At 33.9% G+C, this 24,347-nt stretch overlaps 1 long non-coding RNA gene across 1 annotated transcript; it reads left to right on the top strand.

The window, feature by feature from the left end:
* The first annotated feature begins 17,351 nt into the window (after positions 1-17,351).
* On the top strand, positions 17,352-21,599 carry LOC110734742. Its single transcript, XR_002513899.1, has 4 exons — positions 17,352-17,969; positions 19,440-19,512; positions 19,652-19,759; positions 21,358-21,599. It is a non-coding gene; the product is annotated as an uncharacterized LOC110734742 (long non-coding RNA).
* The last annotated feature ends 2,748 nt before the right edge of the window (positions 21,600-24,347 follow it).

Raw genomic sequence — 24,347 nt, 5'->3', positions numbered from 1 at the left:
AGCCCAAGAAATTATCTTAGAGGACCCAGATCCTTCATATGAAACTGAGAAGAAAGCAAGAGCTTAACCTTGTCGATTTCTTCTTTGATGTTTCTTGTAATCAACAGATCATCTACGTAGATCAAGATAGTTGCAAAGATGGAGCCTGTAGTCTTGGTTAATATACTGAAATCAGATTTTGATTGAGAGAATCCAAATGAGAGAATTTTTTCAAAAAGTTTTGAGAACCATTGTCTGGGTACCTGTTTCAACCCATACAATGATTTTCTTAATTTGCAGACAAGATGCCCATTCTTGTAAAGAGCAAAACCATCAGTGTCAACTTGAATTCTGCTTCCAAAACTAGTGTATCCTTGAGGCATTGACATATAGACATCTTCTAACAGATCACCATGCAAAAAAGCATTGGTTACATCCATTTGAGTAGCGTACCAATTATAAAGAGCATCTATAGCAAGGATAACTCTCAGAATTGTTTTCTTTGCCACTGGGGCAAATGTTTCTTTGTAATCTACACCAAACTGCTGTCTGCACCAAAGCACTATAATTCTTGCTTTGTGTCTTTCTATTATCCCATTAGATTTGAACTTAGTTTTGTATATCCACTTGCATCCTATCTCTTTCTTACCAAGTGGTAAAGTAGTGACTTCCCAAGTTCCATTCTTTTCACACTAACTGAGTTCTTGATTTATGGCTTCCACCAAGTGTGATTCTTTCACAACATGCTTATAGTGCACTAGGTTAACAATATCTAAAAGAGTGATAAGAAAGCAATGAAATTCAGGATGAATTCTTTGCAACGTGACATTTGCTATTTGCTTATCTTTCTTGTTCCCTAGTTGGACTTAATCTTTCATCCAGGATGGAGCTCTAGTTGGCCTAGAACTTTGTTTGGTTGGCTGAGCAGGCCTGGTTTGATTAGTGTTTCTGGGTTGATATTGGTCTTGATCAGTTTCACTATCAAGGTTTTGATTGTTAGTGTTTTCTTGTCCAGTACAACTAGTATCTGGACACTCATCAAAGGAAGGATGTGATGGTGTTGGAGTTTAGGAAAGGTTATAGACAGAGGTTTCATAAGGTGATCTATGGATTGAAGCTGGAAAGGAAATATTGTCTCATGAAACACCACATCTCTTGAGCCAAAGATTTTTTTAGTTGACCGGTTAAGTAGTCTGTAACATTTTTAAGTGGATGGATAACCTAGGAATACACAAGGCAATGTATAAGCAAAGGCAAGGCAACCAAACACTTTCATATAGAGCTGTCTATTCGGGTAAATAGGTCGGATTTGGGTCGGGTAAGTGTGGGTCAAGTCAACTCGGGTCGGGTTAATTTGGGTTAATGTCGTAACCTATACGGGTCGGGTTGAGTCATGCTTGAGTCGGGTCATGTCGGGTCATGTTGGGTCATACATCTGACTGGGTTTGGGTTGGGTTTAGGTCAGGTCAATAGTAGGTTGGGTTACATTCGGGTCGGGTGAATACTAGGTCGGGTTTAATTCGGAATTTCACGAGTAAAAATGAGTTAGGGTCATTCTCGAGTTCGAGTTGGGTTCGGTGCAAGTTAATAATTTATGAGTTATAATCAGGTCGGGTCATTCTCGGGGTTGGGTCGGGTTTAGTTTAAGTCAATAATTTGTGGGTTATAATCAGGTCAAGTCATTTCCAAGTAGGGTTATTCTCAGGTTCAAGTCGGGTTTGGTTCAAGTCAATAAATTGCGGGTTATAATCAAGTCGAGTCATTTCCATGTAGGGTTATTCTCAGGTTCAAGTCGGGTTCGGTTCAAGTCAATAAATTGCGGGTTATAATCAGGTCGGGTCATTTCCAAGTTGAGTCATTCTCGGGTTCAAGTCGGGTTCAGTTGAAGTCAATAATTTGCGGGTTATAATCAGGTCGAGTCATTTTCAAGTCGGGTCATGTTCGGGATCAGGTCTTAAATATTGGGTTAATCTGGGTTTCGGGTTGATTTCAGGTCGGGTCATAATAGGTTCGGGTACATTTTTTGGGTCAGTTTGTTAATAGTTCATGTAATGACGTTCACGTTTAATCACTATCAATTTCTTCATTTATTGTAAGAGAAATAATTTCAGATAAGTTTAAATTCGAGCTAATTAGTTCAAATAAGTTTAGATAAGATATACATATTAAGTTCATATTAATTCAAGTAAGATAGGTTTAGTTTAGATTTTTAGAAGATAAGTTCAAACCCTATTCTAATCTATTCACATTGATTAATTTCCACTCATTTTAGGGATAACAATTTCAGATAAGTTCATATTCGATATGACATGTTGAAATAAGTTTAGATAAAATACAATAAGTTCATATAAATTCGGATAAAATAGGTTTAGTTTAGATAAGTTAAAATAAGTTCAATCCCTATTCTATTCACAATGCTTCTACTCATTTTAGGGAAAACAATTTTAGATAAGTTCATATTTGAGTTAATAAGTTTAAATAAGTTTAGATAAGACAAAACAAGGTTAAATAAGATATTCGAGTTATTTTATTTGAAATTATCTAAACCTTTTTTTTTCTAAACTTATTATATTTGAAATTATCTAAACTTGTTTATTTTTATAAGTTCATATCCGAGTTAACATTTTTTCCTATTGGCATTATTTATTTAATTTTTTTGAAACATTTGAATGGCATTATTTAAAACGTTTAAATAAGATTAAATAGGCAAATAAATAATAAAATTAGAAAAAAAAATTACCAATAAAAGGAGCTTATAAAGTTATGTGGAAGTTGTAGATAAATTTAGAAAAAAAAAAGATACATTTGCTGATTTGATTAGTAACAAATACGTATAAAAAAAAGCATTGATCGCTCTACTTAATCACCTCATATAGCTTATATAGGAAGTTGGAGATAATTTGGAAAAAAAATTAATCACAATAAAGGTTTAATCGGTGAAAAAAAATCAATAATGTCGCCAATCTCGCCATTAGAGTGCAACCTTCCTAAATATAAATTCAGTGATTCTCCTATTCCGATAAATTAGGAAGCTAATTATGTCCTTTGACCATACAACAAATATATACTATATTTAACCCTTAAATTTGGGGATTATGCTTCTTTTTTTGCTGGACCGACTTGGTCTCCTTGCATCCAAGACAAAATACTTTGATCAATATTAACAAAGAGTAGTTTTATCCTTACGAAGTTACGACTTTACGAGTAGCTTAGAATACATTTAGCTTAGCATTTATTCTCTAATTATTGTATATATGCTAAATATATCCTAATAATTAGAAATAAGAAAATAACTATAATTAATCTAAGTAAGGAGCCGTATGTTTTGAACTATTGACTATTGAACTTATCATAGTAACTCGTTTGCACAAGCACACAACTACACAAGTGACAATGTAATTATATAACTATACTTTGCTCAATATTAATAAGGTGGTCTAAATTGAATTTAAGGTGATTTGAAATCGGGTCAGGTCAATAGCAGGTTACGTTGAGTTTGAAATGGTTTAGGAACAATTTGGGTCGGGTCAATAACAAGTTGCGTTGATTATAGGTCGGGTTAGTAACAGATTGGGTTGAATTTCGGGTTGGGTTAGTAATAGGTCGGGTAAAATTCGGGTCAGGTTAGTAACTGGTCAGGTGAAATTCGGGTCGGGTTAGTAACAAGTCGGGTTAAATTCGGGTTTTGACGGGTTAAAACGGGTTTGAGTCAATCTTCGTTCAGGTCGCATTCGATTCAGGTCAATAATTTATGGGTTATATCAGGTCAGGTCATCTCTAGATCGGTTCATGTTTGGGTTCGGGTCTTAAATACTCGGGTTAACTCGGTTCTAGGGTTGGTTTCAAGTTGGGTCATGTCGGGTTCGGGTTATAATTTTTCTAGGTTCAAACACGTTAGTTAATAATCAGGTTTGGGTCGGGTCAGCTTTTGACAGCTCTACTTTCATATGACTATAGTTAGGAACAGTTGTGAATAACATTGCAAAAGGAGTTTTGTTTATCTACACATCAGTTAGCAGTCTATTTATTATATGAACAACAGTCATCACACACTTACCCCAAAATGAGATATCAAAGCCAGCCTGAAATCTGATGGCTCTTGCAATTTCAAGAATGTGTCTATATTTCCTTTCAACTTGCATTTTGTTGTGGTCTGTCAATAGGGAGGTTTGATGAATAATTCCCATGTTTGCAAAGAATTCTTGACGATGACCATCATCAAATTCTAATGCATTATCTGATCTCAAGAATTTATTTTCTTGTCGAAATGAGTGTTGGCATAATTACTAAAAGCTTTGAGCTGAGTTAAGGCTTCAGACTTGTGCGTGCTGCAACAAGTAAACCCAGGTCACTCTGGAGAAATCATCTACCAAGGTTAAGAAATATCTGTATTTGCCTCTTGTGCAAACTTTATATGGGCCCCCAGATATCCATGTGAACAAGTTCAAAAGGGATTTTAGCATGAGATTAACTCAGCTGGTATGGCTGCTTTGTGAACTTTTCCATTAGACAAGTTACACAAACTTGGATGTCTCTTATAATGGTTTTCTTTACACACTCAATATGCTTCAATTTGCTGACTGAGGCATGTCCTAGTTTGTGATGCCATACAGCAAAGGGCACATTCTCAGCTTTTGAAGTCACAACAAGGGAATTGTGACTAGATTCTACACTACCATGTTTTCCCAAATCACATATTAGTTGATTTACAGTCAAATTCTGATTAAGAGAACTATTGATCAAGTAATACTGACCATTTTTCATCTTTCTCAGGCCTTTAATTTTTTTTCGAATTCATATCTCTTATCACACAATGAGTTCCATTGAAAGCCACTTTACACTGAGAATCTTTCACCAGCTTGTTTACAGAGAACAAGTTGTGCTTAAAATTTGGGACACAAAGCACATTATTCAGCACCAACGAGTTTGCAAGTTTAATAGATCCCATATGAGAAATAAGAGAAGTATCACATGTTGGAAAATTGAACTTAAGTTGTGATTGAACAGGTTGGGGGCCAAATAGATTATGCACTGATGAAGTCATGTAATTAGAAGCTCTAGAATCAATGATCCACTCATCAGACAAACTTATTGCAAAAAGACAAGACACCATTCTAGAAAAATTCTCTAGCTCTTAATTAGTTTCATCTTCCTTATCTGAGTTACATCATTTGCAGTTGGAAAATGCTTAAGAAGATGTTCAAACTGTTCCTGAGTCAGAGTGACTCAGCTAACAGCAGTAGTGTGAGCAATGGCTGCAAGTTTAGGTGAAGATTTGACACTAGACCATTTCTGACCTTGAGGTTTCCCAGCATTCTTGACAGAAGCAGAATTTTTTTTATGGTGCCATTTAGGGTATCTAACAATAGTCCAACACCTACTCTGACTTTGACCCTTACCACCACAAGCTCTACAAGTCATATTTCTTTCACTCCCTTGACGAAGTTGTGCTAGAGTTTTACTGTACATAACACAACTTCTTGGCTCAACCCTATGTACCTGATTTCTACTATACATAGCAGAATTGCCAAGCTCAATCCCAACAATATCCAGAATTTCTCTGTGACTCTCCTCTTGTTGCAACATGGAGCAAGCGAAATCAACACTTGAAAGATGTGTCAACGTTAATATTTGACTCCTCATAACACCATAACTTACATACAAACCATTAAGAAACTGAAACAATCCACTGTCTTCTTGAAATTTAGAAATAACATTCAACAAATTTCTCACTTTAGCTAAGCTTTCAGATACAGTAGGTAACACATTCATAGCATCTAGTTCTTCCCACAAACTAGTCAAGCAAGTGTAATAAACATTCACATATTCATTATTTTGCTTAAGACTGTAAATGTCTCTATTTAGTTTATACTTTCTAAAGCCATTAGACATAGAAAATCGTTTTTCAAGTTGAACCCAGGTTCGCTAGCGGTATTAACATAAAGAACATAAATTTTTATGGTGTCTGACAATCAAGCATGAATTTAGGAAATTACCATAGAGTTGCATGTATCCCATTGCTTTGCCTTTGCTGTATCTTCAGCAAATGCAGATCTTTGCACTGAGCCTGTTACAGAACCTAGATTCTTTTTAGAAGATAAAGCTATCTCCATTGATCTTCTTCAATATCTGTAATCAGTTGCTCCTGTAAGCTTTTCAATAGATATGGAGTAAGATCCATCATTTAGATGCAGATACAAGGGACTAGAAGTATCTACTGCCATGTTAGAAAGATAATGATGAAATTTTTAATGTGTTTGGAAAACAAAATAAGGAGCGAATCTGTATCAAATGAGAAAGAAACTAGAGAACGCAAAAAACTGATTAATATAATCCCAATTTTACACCAGTGGCTCTGATACCATGAAGAGTGAAATAGCTTAATAGGTTCAGGAGGATAACTCAGACTTTAGAGAGAAAGAAAGAAAGAAAAGAGACAGAAGGAATTTAGGTCATTTCTCATTATTCCTCCAAGGTCTAAGCACATCGGTTTATATACAAACTAGAGGACCAAAATGTAATACCCTAGAAATTTCCTTCCTTTAAAATACTCCTTCTACTCTAAATAAAACCCTTTTAGGAAATAACCAAAAGATTACCGCCACCGTGATAATGGCTAAGGCTAGTTTTCAAAGTCTCACAACGGAAGTCTAAAACAAAAACCAACTTTTAAAATAAAACTTGAGTTCACGACTTCAAAACAAAAGTAGAATAAGACATTCACAAGTCGGAACCAATTCAAACATATGCCCCTTCTTAAAAACCAACTAAAAACAAACACAATAATGTTAGTCAATAAGAAATAACAAATAATTCAAAAACATTAAAACTAAGAAACATAACAAGTAACTCTCTGCACTGTATCCCATCATGCTCTTCATGCTTCAAGTACCTGTTATTTCCCCTTTATTCTACCCTCTACTCACCATATAAATGGGTCATAGTAGGGCCAATCAAAAGGAAAGCCAAACACAAACACAAAAGTACGAATCAGCAAAGCTGAGTACATATGCACCACACTAACATGAATATCCTAGCATCAAAATAAAATAAAATAAAATAATTAAAACATGCTCACCATACAAACACAAGTCAACTTACCTTGGACTCATAACTAGCAATATTGATTATTAATAATAATAATTTTGGATTACGCATTGAATGAGTTTCCTTCCTTGAAAATAGCCCATTTAAATATTGAGCTTCCAATCAGGGAGCTACCCCAATTGACACCTACTATGTCACACTTGGTGACGGAATTCCAGCACATTAATAATAAATGAAAGTACAGTCGTCCTGTACCCTTGTAGAAGTTATGGTTAAATATAAACCCCATAACTCTCCCCATATGTTCATACTCAAGGTATATACGTTTTAAGAGTTTTGGTGCGTATCCTCTTACACTTTACGTGATTTACCAATTTAACTTGTGATGACTCGAACCAATCAATCAAGAACAAACATAACAACATTCAACACAAATTTCCAATTCATTCCTGAATTAATTAGTGAGCACATATTATTTATTTTAATTAAGGTTACTTGCCTAGTTTTGTGCACAAAATTGCACGATTACTACCTTGGTGCATAAAACGCACTACTAAACTTCCTTGACTCAAACTCAACTTACTTGAGTGTGTAAATACATAAACTAACTTCCTGACTCAACACCAATAATAAATGGGAATCATGATCAATAATTCTAACTTTAGCTCTTTAACTCATATATAAGCCTTGCTTATTAAATACATGCTTTCTTGATACTTGAAAATAAAACATACTTCCATGATTCATACATACTCAACTTGTATCATGCCTCAAATAATATATTCACATGCTTGCATAAGAAATCATGCTCAACCAACATCAATTCCAAGCATATAATCAACCAAACATGCTACTAATTCATCACTTACATCATACTTTACAAATCCTAGCATGATACTACGCATACACAAACATTCTTGTGAACATACGTACCTTGAATAATGCCTAAACTCGGCCACACTCGCTAGAAATCACCTAGCTCGAAACTTCCTACAAATAAGAATACATAACTATAATTAATCTACTATTCTCACAAATTTCCAGCAACTATAATACTCTTTAAACCTTACTAATTAACCTAATTTAATAACATAACAGCCATAAAACCTTTTCTTTAAGTGGGTACTTCAAATCCTTTCAAAAAGACTTATTTGTTATGACATAAATAAAATTCCAGCGTACCTTTTTAATATAAAACACCACTAATAGACTAGAAAATCCTATTTAAATCATTAAAACCTTCTTCCTTTTTTATGGATAATCAAACCCTAACTCAATAATAAAAAAGTAGTGTGCATGTATAAATTTCAGCATTAATTTGAGGGCCTTAAACTCATTAAAACCATGTTTAAACCATTAATTAAACAACGACAACAACCTAGGATCAAACCCTAACCATAAACATTAAATTGCCAAATTCAAGGATTTGCAAATTGGGGTTTTTGATTGAACAAAAATCTGAAAATTATATAAATAATTTAACAACATCAAATACCCAAAATCAATACCAAAACATAATCAAAATCATGTTTTAAATTAATAAAAACAATAGAATTAAATTAGAAAGAGAAGAGAGGTTTTTTTTTTTTTTTTAAATTTTTTTTTTATTTTATTTATTTTTTATTTTTTATAATAATACCAAAACACCAAAAACAAAAGGAGAGAGAAGGAGAGGGTTTCCGGCGGGCTATCGACTGCTGCTGTTGCCGCCGTCAGGGGTGGTGGTGGTGCCGGTGGCTGCCGGCGTGAGGGGAGAAGGAGAGGGAGAGAGAGTTGCGTGGGGAAAGGAGGGGAAACAAGAAGAAAAAGAGAGGAAAAATAAGGGGAAAAAGGAGAGAGAAAATAAAGAGAAAACCTTTGAAACTTTTGTGAAATCTGACAATTATGATTTTAGAATGAAAAAATCTTGAGGTCTTGAAGTATTTATACTCCCCTTTTAAAAACAAAAACTCATAGTTACAAAACTGTCATTACTAAATCTTACTCCCCCTCGACTTCTTCCTTTGGGCCAACTTGTTGGGCTCTTAAGTGTCTTCAATCTCCCAACAAGTTAATCGAACTATTAAAATAAAGATGATCCAATTCAAAACACTTTTATTGCCTCAATTAATGACTCATATTATTTTATACACAGTTACATAATATTTAAATAATTAATTTCTTTTAAAATGAAATGAATCATTTTCATTTATAAAAATAAATAAAATAAATAATTTATATATATATATATATATATATATATATATATATATTATAAAAATACGGAGTATTACACAAAAGACAGCTAATCATTGGCACGCATATGATCATCATTACAATCAATTTTTAAATAACGTCAATAAACATGTCAAGACTAGAACAGAGAAATGAACATTGTAGCATTCATATCTTGCATTAGTTACGTTTTTACTTGCACATTTGTTAATATACTTTTTTGACCATTATTAATACTACCTCCGTTTTTTTTTATGTGCAACTTTGGCACATAAAACGGTTCACGAGGCAAAAGATTGAAGGGCAAAGATTAAGAAAGTATAATGGTGATTAATATATTATAAGAGTATGTAATTAAGGTGGAGAGAGAATGTTTGAATAATTAATCAAACTACCCATTGCCACCACCAAGACCAACCACCACCGCCGCCGCCTTCACCACCACCACTGTCGGCTTCACCACCACCACTACCACCCCCACAAAACCACCACCACAACCGACCCCACGAAACCACCACCACCCTCACGTCTTTCCTTCTTTTTTCCGGCAGCCCCCTCCCTAACCAAAAAACCCAGATCTAACCCAGACCACCTAGACCCACATCTAACCCAGACTACCCCACCACCTAGACCCACATCTAACCTAGACCACCCCACCACCTACGCCACCAAGACCCAACCCTAACCCAGACCACCCCACCACCCAAACCCACCTCTAACCCAGAAAATCGAAACCCAGAAAATCAAAATCAAAACCCTGAAAATCAAAATCAAAATCAAAACCCTGAAAATCAAAATCAAAGATGAAAGAGAGAAAGCCGGTGGTCATAGGGAGCAACAATTGGGCCGGAATCATCACCGGTATCCGAGAACCCACCACCGCCGGCGCCGTGAACAAACTTGCAGGCGTTACCATTCGAAAAAGGGTCGTTCAAGAGACCCAGTTTTCGTTCAAGAATTCGGGTCTTTCATTGATGGGTTCGGGTTTGGATTCGTGTTTCTGGGTTTTGTCGATGAGAGGGAGGAAACGACGGTGGCGGAAATGGTGGTGGTGGAGAGGGCGGAGATCGGCGGAGACGACGATGAAATGGGGGTTGTTGGGGAGGTTGGAGTTAGGGTTTTGAGGGAGGAAAGAGGAGTAGGTGGAAACGATGAGGGTGTTGCAGGGGTGGAAAAGGAGGCCGGGGCGGGTTGAGACGACCGAGAGGATGGTGGAGATCAGGAGGAGAGAGAAAATGGAGGTCACCGACGATGACGCCATTGAAGGAGAAGTGAAGAGAGGAGAGAGAAAATGGCAGATTTGGGGGAATTTGGGATTTCTGAGGTGATGAAGAAATTGGGAATGAATTTCTGAGGGGAGGTAGTCTTGGAGAAGGTACAATTAGGTTAATGATTTTAGATTAGATAAAAAAGTTATTGTGATTAAAATAAGATAAGGATAGCATTAAGAAAATCTGAATTTTTAAGTAAGGGTAAGTTTGTAATTTTCAGGGTTTTTATTTACCAAAAATAGAATGAAAAAGGAAAGTTGCACATAATAGTGAACGGACTAAAATGGCAAAAGTTGCACATAAAAAAAACGGAGGTAGTATAATATCTTTCATTTTATACTTTGTAAAAATTATAACGATTGAATATAAATAAAGTATTTGTACCATTGAGTCGAATCAAACAAGACCACATGACTATATTGTCTTATAAATTGGGATTAATTAGAAGTTTATCTCATCTGAAGAATGGTGTCAAGAATCAAAACATAACCAATCAAATGGAATGGAGAGAGTAGAATTGTATATTTAAATATTAATAATAATTTTCTATTAGAGAGTCTTTATAATTTTGATTGAATCTAGCTGCTCAAATCAAGATACTTACAAGTGGCTAGATAATTTAAATTGTGTTTTTAGTTTATTTTATATAATTTATAGAAGCTAAGCATGTTCAAAAATGAAGGTAGTGTACACAATTACATGATTTCCTAACTAGGTTTTATGACATAAATTCTATTACATTGAAATTGTTATAATCCCTTTTTTTTAATTACTTTTAGAAATGTTGAGGACTTGCTATTGATGGAGATGTTAATAAATGAGGAAAGTTTATTATACAAGAAATATTTTCATGGTTTGTTGTATTCGTGATTATTAAAGGAGGTTGTTATTAATAAAGGATTTAATAACTGTTTATTGATTTTGTGTATTGAAGTGTCTTTGTCAACAAAAAAAAGGTATTTTTAATTTTCTGTTGCTAGTTTTCAAAATTGTCATAATATTAATAAGTTTCACCAATTTTTGATTCACTATATGACATATATTATATGATTTTGAAAAACAAAAAACCCAAAAAATAGAAAATCACAGCGATACCAAATGTACCAGCTTTTGTTTCTCCAATTAAGTTTATTTTATTCATTTAAAGTAGTAAATACTATTATTAACAATAAAACTGTATTGTTTTGTTTTTGTTATGAAATCACTCTCCCTATTCCACTCAAAAGAAAAATCTATTCTTTCGTGCTTAGTTTAAATGGTTGGTTAATGTTGTTATTTAAGAGTAATGCAATCTATTATTCGGGTCATGGTTTTTCTATCTATGTTATTTTTCGCTCTGCATTTTTAATTCTCCTAAAATCATGTGAAATATGTCATGGAGCAAGTAAAAGAACATTAAGGAGTGAGCTTTGTTTCCAAAACATGGTAAGCTATCTCTTCGGATGCCACTTATCAAGGCAATCACAATTTCCAATCAAACGTTTCTAATTATTTTTGCACAAAAAAACATATCGAATCCAAAATATCATTAAGAAAATAAATTATGCAATCCGTCATCACTTTTAGGCAATATTTGATTAGCATGAAAACCCAATGCATGCTGCTTCATTACATAATCAAAATCACATTATTATTATTGGGATAACCTAAAAAATGTTTTACGTAATCTTGCATTATTCTTAAAATGTGTGCATTCCATCTAATACTATAGTGGTGTAAAGTAGTTTGACATATTTCTTGTCTTTTTTATTTATAATATGCATGCTGAGTATTTCTATAAAGCTTGTTTATTCTGCATGATTTTAAGAATTACGTAATGGGTACTTGTTTCTTCACAAAAAACCATAGGCTAAAAATCAATTACTTCATTATAAATGCTTCTTGACGTGTAATGACGATTATTCTAAACCATATATTAATATTGCATAAAAATAATGAAATTAATTGGACCTTAATTAGGTGGAATTCCATGTGTGTGGTTGTGCTTAGTCTACTCTTTAAGGTAGGTTATTTTTAAGTTGCACAAAAATATCTATTTGGGTAGTCATCACTCCAACAAGACAATTTGCTCTTCTTGCACTGTGTTCTCCATCTGTCCCAACTGCCCCTTTGATAAATTTGAGTGAAAGAGATAATAGAATGACTTGTTTATTATTCATCAACAGGTGGAGTATTTATACAAAACCTAAGCAAATAAGATAGAAAACAATCTTCCCAAAAGATATACTATAGCCTAACCATAAATCTTAGAGATATATTCTCTAAATAATATCTTAACATAAAATAAATCTAAATATATTAATGATATCTATGAAAAATATATCACATATATTTTCCGATACCTCATATCTCTAACACCCTCCCGCAATCGTAACGGCAGTAACACAAACGTTGCGATTGGAAATTCTTCACTTTGTTGAAGTCGATCGAGATGCACTACTCTGTTAATGTCGTCTTCATTTTTTTTAAGGCTTGCCCTGTCGTTTTAAGGTATAATGTCATGTTGTCTCGTACAAGGAAACCAATATGCTTGTCCTGTCGTTTCAAGGTACAAAAATCTTGTCGTTTCAAGGTACAAGGAAACCAATCCCTGTTTCACGGCACAAGGAGAACCTATATATAAAACCCTGTCTCACGGCATGAGGAGAACCAATATATCTTGTCTCACGACACAAAAGAGCCGAAAAATCCTTTTTTTTTATAATAAAACTATTGCGCCAAACGTGGCTTTTCTTCATCTCCATGGAGATGTATTACGGGGAAAACTCACTCGCATCCCATTATATATGAATATATGATGGATTAATCACGTATACCAACCAAAAAAAAAAAAATCAAAGAATAGTATTAATATTGCATAGCGGAAACAAAATTTTGAATTCCACCGGTGGGTTTAACTTTCTAACGGACCGACAGGGGGAAAGTTTTTGTGAATTGTCCCAAAATCTAACCCTCTCTTGATACCATGACAAATTAGGGTGAAAGAGAGAATTGAATGGCTTGTTTACTATTGATCGTAGAGTATTTATACAAAACCTAAGCTAATAAGATAGGAAACAATCTTCGTAAAAGATATACTATAGCCTAACCATAAATCTTAAAGATTTATTCTCTAAATAATATCTTAACATAAAATAAACCTAAATATATTATTCTCTTAATGATATCTACGGAAATATATCACACATATATTTTTCGGTATCTCATATCACTAACACCCTTAGGCCTCATCTCAACCCCAATTACTATAATGGAAATAATAACATACTTTTTCAGCTCTTTTTTTATTTGGCCTATTTTATTTATCATGTTTGTCAAATATAACTTTCGCCATCAATAATTATTAATAAGTAAAATTATAAAAAAAATAATTTATTACGATAGTATTTATTGAGACGATTCAAGCAAGATCTCACATGAATCGTATGAATATGTTTTTCTTTACATATAACTCATAAAAGACAGTTGAAGAAAAGGATGTGAATAATGTAAAAGTCAAAATAGGTCAAATATAAAAGAACGGAGGATTTATATATATATATATATATATATATTTGTTTATTACTGAAAGTTTAACTCGCTTTTTATTTTAAAAGGTCACACACACCTTTACTTTATCCTATCTTTACAAACGCATATTACTCGTACTAACTTATTTCTTTTCACAACCCCTTTTCCATTCATGTTGAAGCTTAAGAGTTTTGATGGTGATGAATAAAAGAAAACTTCAACTAATGCGATTTCTCTAAGTGTTTGATTAGAATAGGTGAAGTTGACTTTGAAAGTGGAAGAGTAACTTATTCATGAAGACTCAAGGAGATCTAAAGGAAGTTAAAGAAAATAGAAGAAGAATTCCTCACTGGAACTAGCTATGATCCCTAACAGGAACACGAAGAGAAGTTCCACAAAAACTTGGACTGCGAGTTCCAGCAAGGAGTTGGAGAGTTGAAGACAACATGAACTTAGTCTTGGTCTGCGTGAAGCCCAAGTATCCTTACAATACAACGATTGATGAGACAATCCAGCTTTAGAATAAAATTCATTTTGTTAAGTTTATTTTATTGACGATTGATGTAAATATTTTAGGTAAGATTATGCATGGAATCTATTAGAAGCGTGACAAAGCTTGGCAAGCTATTAAATATGGAAAGTTTATAAAAGATAAGGTTTAAATTTATGAAAAGATTTTTAAAAGATTTTATTTTATAAAATTCGGGTTTTACAAAATAATATTCATTTCTAAAATTATATCTTTGTTAAGTTTTCTATAAGATTTTCTTCTAAAAGATTTACCTAAGCGTTGTGATTATGAAAACGGTGGTTTATTAATTTCTATCTTTTGAAAAACCCTACTTTACATACGAGTACAACTTGTATATAAAGTAGAATTCATAATTTGCATAACTTGTGAGTTTATGCGTGAAAAATCTAAAGAGTGCAAAAAGTGTAAGTTTTCCAAGTCTAAACTTTGTCATGTTAGTTTCGGATTTCATGTGTAGCTTTCCAATCATATATTAGAGTCAAGAGTTTTTATGTTTTTGGTATTGGGGGTGAGTGTTTAGCATATTGCATACAAATTGTAGGCTTCAAGGTTGAAGCTGAGTTGTGAGTACTCCGGGAGTGCTGAGTAAATCTAAGTCTGGGACTTAGGTTGGGTAAAATAGGGTTCTACTATGTAGGAAGTTCAGTCTAGAACTTTTGAGTAAAGGTCTGTGTTTAATAGTTTGTAACTAGGTGTGTTTCCCTATTATAGTGGATTGTTTTGAGTGAAATCCCTTGGAGGGTCGAGGTTTTACTTCCAGTTGGGCCCTGGAAGGTTTCCTCGTAGAATCCTGTAGGCATTGCAAGTTCCTTTATTATTCTGTTTTAATTTCGCAAAAGTAGTCACTAGGAACTCACTTACAATTCACCCCCCTCTTGTAAAGTTCATCTCAACTAACAATTGGTATCAGAGCAGTGGTTCTCGCGTATAAACAAATAACTTTGTTGAGTTAGTTCCTAAGGAGAGATGAATTATCGAGAGAAGCTTGAAGACAGGTACGCTACCCAACGTCCACCTATGTTCAACGGTAAGTTCTACACCTATTGGATGAACAGAATGGAGATTTTCATCAAGGCTAAAAATTACCAGGTTTGGCGCGTCATTGAGTCTAGTGATTTTGAGGTAACCAAAACTAATGAGAAAAACGAGATAGTTCCTAAACCCTTTATCTGATTTTGAAAAAGAAGATTTTGTATAGATGAACAGGCAAGAAAGATATTAAGGAGTCTTCCTCAAGATGAACGATGGAGATCTAAGGTGACTGCACCACAAGAAACCAAGGACTTCACAAAGTTCAACATGGAACAGCTGGCTAGATCTTTGATGACACATGAACTTCACTTAGGAATTAATGTTGAAAGTTCGAAGAACAAAAGCCTAGCGTCAGGACACTGATGAGTCAAAAGTTGATGAAGATGAGATGGCCATGCTGGTGAGAAGATTTAAGAAGATGCTTGGTAACAGGAAGTATGATAGGAACAAGAAATTTTCAAGTTCCAAAGAAACTACCTGTTTCAAGTGTGGTTCAAAAGGTCACTTCAATAGAGACTGCCCTTTAAAGGAAAATGATAGGGAAAAGTTCAAAGGAAAGGATTAAGCTAAAGAGTCCAAAGCCTACAAGACGTCTTTTTCAAAGGTGGATGTAAAGAAAGATATGATAGCTACCTAGGACACTCAGAGTCAGAAGAAGAAGAAGAAGAAGAGAAGCCCTCAGAAGAATCAACACATTTGTGTCTGATGGCCAAAATAGATGAAAAAGCCAAACTGAAGGCACAAGAGGCTAAGGTTTGGTTTACTTCTAATAAGTTAAAACGTTTCTCTATAGAAAACTTGATTGACACTGTCTTGGAAGTGCAAGGTGATTTAATGGAATTACCTATAGCAAAAGCACAAAGTGACAAGGGCTCTTAAAACTTACAAAGAACATAGTGAATGGATTGATAATATGAGACTTTATATTCAACAGAGATTCTTTGATTTGTTTGATGATAATGTAAAGTTAAAAGAAACTGTTGAAAGGTTGAAACATGATAACATACTTGTGAATGTGGAAATTTCTTTGTTGAAACTTAGTGGTGCTACTACTAACTCTAAAGTTCCTCTTCTTGATTAATATCGAATTTTGAAAAATTGAAATCTGATTTAGAAGAGTTAAAATTGGATAAAGTAAGACTTGAGGAAGCTAGGAAGGACAAGCAACCCATAGAGTACAGTGTACCAGAATGGATTGCTAATGCTCAAACCAAAAAAATTAAAGGTATAAGATACAAGAAGAAGTTGTAGAAAGAAAAGAAGTATGTTGATTTGCCTAGTAGTATTATTTGCTATTTTTGTGGTATGACAGGGCATAATAAAAAAAAAGTTCTCTAAGAAAGACAAGAGTACTCTTAAAAATGAGAACCATGTTAAATAGATATGGGTCAAGAAATTTGAGTCTACATCTGTTACACAGGAACCTAAGGAGGCTTGGGTTCCTAACACTATCATTTGATTTTTCATGCAGATTTCAGTAAGGGGTAACAACATGTGGTACATCGAAAGCGGTTGTTCTAAGCACATGACTGGATATAAAACTATATTTCCCTCACTAGACGCATACTATGGTGGGACTGTGACCTTTTGTGACAACATGAAAGGTAAAATCATAGCCATTGGAAAAGTAGGAAGGTCAAGTTCCCATGCTATTGATAATGTATTTTTGGTCGAGGGTTCGAAACACAACTTGTTAAGTATTTCACAATTCTGTGACAAAGGTAACTCTGTTAGCTTTACTCACTACTACATTTTTGACCTAATGCCACGACTAAATTAAGGCTAATGCAACGGTAGTTTTATTACCGTTGTAATGGCATAGGCTAATTCAACGGATTCACCTCTAATATTCTAAGAGGTAAAGCTAATACAACGGCTCTAAAGAACCGTTGCATTAGCCTAGGTATTTCAACAACTAAGAAAGCTGATGCAACGGTATGTATGAAAAATTAGATGGCGCGGAAATTTTCATGACTTCCCTCTACTTTTTCCCTAAAAATTTAAAACCCCTTACACGTGTTCCTATTCTAAGACAAAACTAAAAAGAAAAAAGAAAAGAAAATTGGAAAAGTAAGAAAGCTGTTTCTCTGAACTAAACCCATATTCTCACATCTTGGCACTATACCCATATTCCCCCAATTCTCCATTTTTGAAGCCTTAAATTACTGTAGGAAAATTATTGAAAAATTTCTGAGAGGAAAATTAAACAAAGGAATCTGAGCAAGTAGACGAAGGCGGCACTCAAGTGGTGGCTGATTGCTTGAATTTCAGGCGGTGGTTGCGAGTTTCAAGCGGTGGCTGCGAATTTCAAGCGGTTTCAACAACTCCCATTTTCATCTTGCATGTTCCTGCCTTGTGGTTGATTGCTCGAGTTGCTGTTTAAGGTATACGACATAGTTTTGTTTTTGAGATTGCTTAATCAAAATTTTTGTTTTTGCATGTCATGGTGATTAATTTGAAGTTTTAGCGATTGTGCTTGCAAATTTGTATTCGAGGCCATAAATTACGGTAATAGGAAGATGAAATTACTTAGTTCAAATTTGCATTTGCAAAGAGGGAACGAGTTGGGTAAGAAACGATCTGAGTGAGTAATGTTTTCCACGAAAAATCTAATTAGTGGCCATATACAATGTGGTTAATTTCTGGAAAAATAAAGAGAATTTGAACTGAAAATATCAAAGAAACAAAAAGATAGATTAGTTTATCTGTTATTTTTAGTCTTTTCCTTGAAATTCCATATTAGTGTGTCAACCAAAGGTCGATGTACACAAAAAATGGTAGAACATTTTTTAGGATGAATGATTGAAAAAAAATTAAAAGATTGTCTGATCTTCATAAGATAATCTTACAAGTTCCTTCTCTGATGTAGTTTTCTGTTCTGTGGGGGCTGCTTCTCTTGTGCCTTACCATTAATCATCAAATGCCACGGCTAACAGTAGATTTGGCTTCTTATAAATCAAATCATATACTTCGTATATAGTCCTATTATGAAATCAAACAAATTATGAAATAGAGAATTTGAATCAATAATTTCAAGCAAATTATAATTTATCGTCTTTTAATGATACGGAGTATTGTTTAATCACTTAGTGCGTTTGTTTTAAGCTTGTGTTAAAATTTTTTTTAAACATTTATCATCTTTTTAATAATGCGTGAAAGATTTTTTTATTATCGCCTAAAATGTCAAGATAATAAATTACAAGATAATAAAAAAAAATTCGTTTAGTGCCTCAGAGTTGTGGAAAAACCATTTATCTAAAATGTCAAGATAATAAATTACAAGCACTCAAATGCTGAACTTATCACACCAATGTCTTTCCAAAATAAGCTAATGATCGTAATTAGTCAATGACCATCATCTGCTAGCAAGTCAAGCTAGACTAATACAATGAGTAATATAGCCAACAATTGAGACTATTGCTAAACAAAATATTCGGGACGAGATGGTAGAAAATTGCGGGATTATGACAACCCATAAAAGATTAAGTAACATGTAATTCTATATCACTTCTACGCTTGACTTCTTCAAAATTTGAATTGGTCACACTCCGAAGTAAAACTTTGGCACTTTGGCCATATTGCACTTTAGTTATGCAATATTTAGCTTTGTCAATACCTACTGCCTGAGCTCCCTCTGTTGTTTATTTTTCTTTGCCAATATCTACTAGTCACTCTATTTAAGAATTGTATATGTTTGTAGAACAATCTATAAATGTTAATGTAATATGTACTAAAGTGTTTATCTAGATTTCAAGACTTTTGGCATTCGGAGTCTTTGTTAGAGATCCTTTAAAGGATGTGCTGGATTAGTAATTTGATCTCTTTGTAAATTTTTGACAACTTGCTGGACGAAGATTTAATCCTGAGTTAGTGGTATACCATGCTGTAACCGACATACTAAATAAAGATCAACTAGGCAATCTAAGGGTAAGATACTTTTTTTTTTATTTTTGATTTTTTAAATCTGACTTCCATATGAGTGTATTAAATGATCAAAAAATAATATATATGCTGCAACCCTAACATATTTTGCTCATCTTGTGTTACTCTGGTCGTCTTTTGCTAGCGCCTTGATTTTGCGATTCCATCGGCTCCAAAGGATGCATTTAGTGCGCCACATCTTCTCGTTGACCAAAATAAGCAATCTTCTAAATCTAGGGCCACAATTAATCAGGTAACATAAATTATTTTCTGTTGCTTCTGTCTAGCTTTTGTTTTATGCTGCTGACCTGATTCTAGCATAGCTACCGTTGATGTATTTTTCTGATGCCTTCAGTTGCTTTATTGCTTTTATTTTTGTTTATGGTTGATGCTTTTATTGTTTGCTACTGCTTTTTATTGTTGTATGTTGGTCTTGTTGATGTTCATGCTTTTTATAGCCTTCTACATTTCTAAATTATCAATCAATTGGGACATGATTCTTAAGTTAGATCCTTGGTACAAATCTAGAACTCCTTTTCTTTCCTTTTCGTCACGGTCCTTTGCATCTCTTCCTGACTGTTCAACTGATAGTAACATGCTGTTTGATTCTATTCTTAAGTTTCAATTTTGTTCCTCTACCATATATATGAAAGTATGTTTTTATTTTTTATTTCTTTTGTTTAAATGTGACCAGTGTTACAGTAGGTATGAAATATTAGTGGTTAATTAATGCCATAAATTAAATCAATTTCTTACCAAGATGAGAGTCTAGAATTTTATCAAGCCAAGCCATTTGATGTTGCAAATTACATCTGCAAAGAAGGAGAAAAAAAAGATTTATAAGTGTAGATTTAATTTAAACTTTAATTTGTAAAACAGATGAGACACTAATAAGTTGGCTTTTTTTTTTTCCTAAAAACAAATTAATATAATTGTATAAAAAGAAAAGGGAAAAAAAAATAGACCAATTAGTTGTAGCAAAGCTAAAGTCTAATGGTGTAGATTGTGCTGAAAAGAAACAACTACATTTTGACATTTTGTACCATATTTGACTTCATATAATCATATCCTTTCTTCTAGAGTTCTAGTCTTTAAAGGGACCAATTTTTAATTTATGATAGTATTTGGTATGTTTCTATAATAAGTACTATATTTTGGAGTACCTAAATTCTTATTATATATATGTCGTCGAACTTGGATGATGTTGTCTTTGGACTACATTTTCTGTTAATTTAAGTATGAAATGAGCTCTCTGTGGATTGTTTCATTTAGTTGAGCTGGCTAGTACTTGTTGAATTCAGACTATGATGATTTCTTTGGCTAATTGAGTAATGATCTGAATGGTGTTGATTCATTTTTTTTTTTTTACCATTTTATGACTGCTTCGTTTAGGTAAGGTGGTCGACTCACGATTAAACTTTTACAATGATGTCTTATCCTCTTAGGTTGACTGAATAGTGTCTTATTGGCTCATTACTTTTTCTGTTAGACTAAGAAATGGCTGCGTTAAATTTACCTTTTGCTAATTTATTTATTCTTTGAGCTGAGTTGTAATTGTTGTATTTAGACGATGATTTCCTAGGTCAATTGGATTGTATCATACGAAGTATTATCTTACATTGTTTTATTTATGTCATGTTGGTGAACCGGTGAACCTGCAAGTGCATGTATCAACATTGGGACCTTTATCGATTATATATTATTGTCTTAAAGAAAGTGTTTAATAGGTTCTTATATAATATGTCAAAACCAATACTTGGTTAATGACTACTACATTTGTTGTCCTTTATGAGTTTCCTTGATTTAGTTCTATTATTTTTCTATCATTTAGTTATATTATTTTACGTGTAGGTGCATGGCGAGCTAAATGGAGATGAAGTATAATGTCTAGTCATCTAACAAATGGTGCATATATGTTGCCGAATCTAATTCTATTAAGTTCAAGTTTGTGAAGATTTGGAAATTCCAGCTTATATATATGTTGAAATTTGTATTTTGAACGATTAAATTAATTTTATAACTTTTATTTATTAATTAGTAGGGTGTCATATCGAAAACAAACAAGTAATAATTTGTAAAGTACGTATTTAACATTATAATTATTATATATAAATTTAATGACATTTTGTTCCTGTTTGTTAGTATATTTAGCTTTGTAATATATATATATATATATGTATGTATATATATATATGTATATACATACATATATGTATATACATACGTATATGTATATACATACATATATGTATATATATATATACATATATATATATACATACATATATACATATACATACATATATACATATATATATATATATACATATATATATATATATATATATATATATATATATATATATATATATTTTATCGTTGCATTAGATACGTACGCCATATATCATTGTAATAGCTTCATCCGTTGCATTAGGTGTAAATTTATCATATATATTAGTCAATAATCTATTCACTGATGATTTATGTCATTACATCAGGTATTGAGCTAATGCAACAGATCATAGATGTCGTGGCATTAGGTGTTATATACCGTTGCATTAGACCTACTGCAAAGCCAGCACATGCCACGGTACATGGCTGTTGCATCAGGCCTAATGCCACGGATATTGACGTCTAATGCAACAGATTTAGGGGTTGCAATAGGTCAAAAATGTAGTAGTGACTTCCAATTCGTGCCGAATCATTAAAAATGACACTGGGAACACTATACTGGAAGGATCTCGTAAAGGGAACACTTATACAGTGGATCTCAACGAGGTTTTAAATAGTAGTTTGACATGTCTTAGTTTAATACTAGTTTCTCTTTACTTAACAAGCTTAAATCTAAGGAACCTGTGGAAGGTCTTCCATTTATCAAGTTCCTAAATGATAAAGTTTGTCATGCCTGTGTTAGAGGAAAACAAACTCGTGTTTCTTTTAAATCTAAAACTATGGTAAGCACTAAAAGACCTTTGGAACTCATTCATATGAATCTCAGTAGTCCAATGAGAATCCAAAGCAGAAGTGGTAAGAGGTATGTTATGGTTATTGTTGATGATTTCTCAAGGTTTACATGGGTTTTCTTTCTTGTTAGCAAAGATGAAATGTTTGATGAATTTGTTGCTTTTGTGAAGAAAGAACAGAGAAGAACTGGTAACCAACTAGTGCATCTCAGATCAGATTATGCAACAAAATTTAAAAATTATAAGTTTGATAAATTCTGTAAAGAACATGGAATGGACCACTACTTCTCTGCTCCTAGGACTACATAGCAAAATGGAGTGGTTGAACGCAAGAACAGAAGCCTTAAGGATATGGCCAGAACAATGCTGATTTCTAGTGGTTTTCCTAGGAACTTCTGGGCAGAAGCAGTAAACACAGCATGCTACATACTTAATAGAGTCACTGTTAAAGCCATCACCAACAAGACACCATATGAGCTTATCAAAGGGAGAAAGCCTAATAGTTCTTACTTTAGATCTTTTGGTTGCAGATGTTTTGCTCATAATAATGGTAAAAGAAACTTGGGAAAGTTTGATGACCGAAGTGATGAGGCTATATTCTTAGGATATGCCTTAAATAGTAAAGCTTACAGAGTCTATAATAAAAGAACAATGTATGTTGAAGATTCTGTACATGTAACTTTTGATGAAACTGAACAATCGATTGATGTACAGGAAGGTGATGATGATTTTGAAATTGGACTTGTACAAAAGTACGATCCAGACGAAGAATCAACATCATTGCTGAAGTAGCATTATGAAAAAGAAGGTTAAACAAATCATGAATCAAATGAGGAGCAAGCAGCAATAGAAGCACAAGGAACTTCACAGTAGAACCAAGAACAATCACGAGTGGAAGATGCTGTAGATGTTGGGTTTTACGGTGTCTGACATCGCACGGAAACAATACCCACAAAAGGATCGCATGAATAATTATTACAACTAAACAAAATAACATACAATTATTAAAAGCATAAACACATAAAGAGAAGAGAGAGAAAGTCAGGATAAGACTTGGTCACCCTTGACACGTGCTTCTCACAAACCCCGAGCACAAACACAGAAAAACTCTAGACCCGCAAGTGCAAACCCTCCTCAGTCTCACACCCTCGCGCCCGAACGGGTCCCTACCACGTAGCTTAAATGACTCTAGACTAAAATAAACTAGAGTATTACGAACTTAAAGGCTTTCTCATGCTTTTGGGAGATACCTTATTAAGTTCAACTCAAATGTGAATTTCCCAGCTCCTAGAGTTGGTATTTATAGGCAAAGGCTCCTAAAACCTTTAATCATCTTACCATGTGGGAGAAATGATAAGGGAGAAAAGTAAGCAATTAATTTAATTCTAATTTAAATTAAATAACATAAACAATAAGCAAATGACAAAGTGGCAATACAAGGGAGGAGTTAGGTAAGGACCATAAACCCTTCACTTGGGGAGCAAGCAAAACTGCCAACTCACACCATCCCCATGTGCACGGCACACACCCCCAACCTTGGGCCTCAAGGCATGCTGCGCTGGAAGCCTTGGCCTTTAGTTGGGCCTATAATCGTAAGCCCAGTGCTGCTGGTGCTTGTGCGATTGCGAGCTGGTTTGCTTGCTAATGCTAGCGGTACAAAGCATAGCTCGCAAGGTAGTAGCCCCTGCTAGCAAGCCTATCAAGGAAGTGCAGGCTGCTAGCGATAGGCACTGCTCTTGCTAGAAGTGCTTTCCCGAAAGGCTTCTCGGCCTAGCTTGCCCATCCTTTGCGAGGCTACGGCTAGTTGTTGACTTATCATTTGACTTAATTTATTGTCTCGTCGATTCCTTGAATCGACTCGACGTTCGACGCTTGGCT

Source organism: Chenopodium quinoa, unplaced genomic scaffold (genome assembly GCF_001683475.1).
Source record: "Chenopodium quinoa cultivar QQ74 unplaced genomic scaffold, ASM168347v1, whole genome shotgun sequence".
Taxonomy (NCBI): Eukaryota; Viridiplantae; Streptophyta; class Magnoliopsida; order Caryophyllales; family Amaranthaceae; genus Chenopodium; species Chenopodium quinoa.
This window is presented reverse-complemented; position numbering and strand designations above follow the sequence as displayed.